Source organism: Dipodomys ordii, unplaced genomic scaffold (assembly GCF_000151885.1).
Source record: "Dipodomys ordii isolate 6190 unplaced genomic scaffold, Dord_2.0 Scaffold1624, whole genome shotgun sequence".
Classification (NCBI taxonomy): Eukaryota; Metazoa; Chordata; class Mammalia; order Rodentia; family Heteromyidae; genus Dipodomys; species Dipodomys ordii.
The window spans coordinates 11,028-13,803 of NW_012268840.1; positions in this window are offsets into that span (position 1 = coordinate 11,028).

Consider the following 2,776-nt stretch of genomic DNA (forward strand, 5'->3'; position numbering starts at 1 on the left):
ACCACTTGAGCCACAGTGCTCCTTCTGGTTTTCTGAGTGGTTTATTGGAGATAAGAGTCTCACAGACTTTACTGCCTAGCCTGGCTTTGAACTGTAATCCTTAGATCTCAGCCTCCTGAATAGCCAGGATTACAGGCGTGAGCCACCAGCGCCTGGAACATTCATCTCTTTCTAACCCTTCCTCTTGCTTTCTTCTTCACCCAGTCATCAGCCCACTTGGATGTGGAAAGGCTTCCCGCTTCTCTTGATGATGAGAATTTAGTTGCCTCCTCCTAGCCATACTTGCTAGAAAGAACCTATTGGTATATTAAAGCACAAGTTGCAATTTAAAACTTAGTTTAGTTTGGACCTCGGTGTTCTAAAAATGAGATAAATTCACATAAAAATCCAGACTTCTGTTTCTCTTCAAGCTGAAATGCTTGGGTGTCCGTGATAGACCAGCTTAGTAGCAGGTGCTTTCCTTACTCCTCAACAGGTCTGTAGTTTCACAGTTCCAGAGCTCCCTGATGTTTACATCTGGCACACATCACTCATTTGCATCCCTTTCTGTCTGGCCCCTAGAGGCAATTGATCAACATTTATTTGAGATGAGATTACTGTTCTCCTAATTCTTTGGTCTGTTGCTTCTGGCAAGGGGTAGTCAACATGACTTGGTCCTAGACTACTTAGATTCTGGATACTTAGCAGACATCTGGAATGTGAAGCTAAGGCTTGCCTCTAGAAGTCAGGTACTTTGGGCATATCTCAAAAGACCTGCCTGTCTATGGGAGGTGGCATTTGTATGTTCATTTGTATGTTCATTTATTCATTCTTTCAGTAGTTTCATACTAAGCCTTAATGCTAACATTGGGGGTACAGTGATGAAAGAGACTGACAATGTCTGAGCTCAGGTAATTCAGCCATTGGAAGTCTTTGATATCTGTGACCTCCTGATAGTTTACTTTTCCTTTAGTCTTCCAAGCATACCTGCTCTCTTTTTTCCCTAGTTTTCTTTTGTGATCAGTTTTGTGAAGACCAAGTTGAAAGGATAGAAGGGGTTTGAGGGCCCAAGTTACAGAGGAGACCACCACTCCAACCTGACCTGTATTATGTAGTCACTGTTGGATGTCAGTACATATACTCTTCTGACCTGAAACTTTGGACTGCCTTCATAAGTGGTAACAATAGCAACACTAGCCCTATATACCCAGAGCTAGTGTTTCACAATATAGTACCTCATCTAAAATGTGAGCCAGATGTTATTTCTACTTTACAGATATAAAAACTGAGGCTTAGTAAGTTAAATATAATTTTACCAGAGTCATAAAAAACTGGGATTCAAACTTCGTATTACCTGATACAGAGCTTGAGTTCCTTACCACTGTGCTGGACTCAGTGCTTTAATATTGAAATAATTCGAGGTCCTTTTGTCCAAGATATTTTCTTACAGGTCCCTAACAAGGTATGAAATAATATCAGCTAAATGTCATACTTTTATTTCTTGTTAAGATATGAAAATTCTTGGAGGGCTCTTTATTTTTCATCAAAACCTTACCTCCTTAACCTATCCTCTGTCAGCTAATTAAAGATCAGCTCCTTAGTAACCCATGCTGGTGGGTTACTGAAGAGATGCATACATGGTGGTGGGTTACCTGAAAAGATGCATACATATGACATCTCCTGGGCTGAGTTAGAATAATTGAAAAACCAAAGTGAGATCTATATAAAGTAAATACTCAACATAGGTTTGGGCTCATAGGAGAACTCTAAGAAATACATTCATTAGGGCAGAACTAAGAAGTGGAGAGAAAATATATGACAAGTGAGGTAGGAGGGCTGAAATACTTGGCCTGTGTGCTAGTGTGGTTCTTTTTTGCTTTCCCGAGTACTTCCAATTTCCTGAGGCTTTACTGCTTTTATACAAGGACAGAGTTAGAAATGGGGTAGACAAGATGAGAGGCCAGGAAGAGGAAAAGTGAGTAATACCTTGTATCTATCTTATATCTCTTTGCTGAACTGACAGTACCACATCTCATTAACTTTCCATGTTCTCCATAGGCGCTGTAAGGTAGTAGATTTGGGGAAGTGATTTCTAACTTGGATGTCTAGCCCAGCTGGATTTGCACCTTCTTACTTGTAACTCTTACTCTGGTTTAGAATCCCCCAAGAGCTCATTTGTAATATATGATAGGCAGAATTGCCAAAGCTGCATGGGAATCAGTTGGGACTCAGCTGCCACTTTTTGTACATCCATGGTCATTTGAGGTCCTTGAAAAATCCCAGCTTCCCAGAACTGATGGGACTTGAACCCATGATCAGCAAAAGGAGTCACCAGCACTCAATCTGGCTGGAATATTTTTTATTTAGCCACGTGGGCATCTTTCCCCAGCTCACAGAGATGGAGAACAGCCCCGTTTGCTTTTCATGGGGGATTTTTATAGGAAGAGGGGTTTCACGTAGGTGATGTTTACCAAAGCAAGCAAGCAAGGTTACAGAAGCAAAACATAGCCTTGAGTCATAAGAGCATAGGCAAAACATAATTTTGACCTAGTCAGCATGATAGATCCTATCAATGCTATAGACATTATTACAAGTCAAAACATATTATTGGCTTACAGAAGTCAAAACATAACCTTGGGAAGGGGGGTAGTATATTTTAAATTTCAAAACATTAGAAACTCATTCCCATAGTTGGGGAAAACTTCTTTACAGAAATGATTTTTTTTTTTTTGGGTCTAGTCATGGGCCTGAACTCTGGGCCTGGACGCTGTCCCTCAGCTCTTCAGCTCAAGGCTAG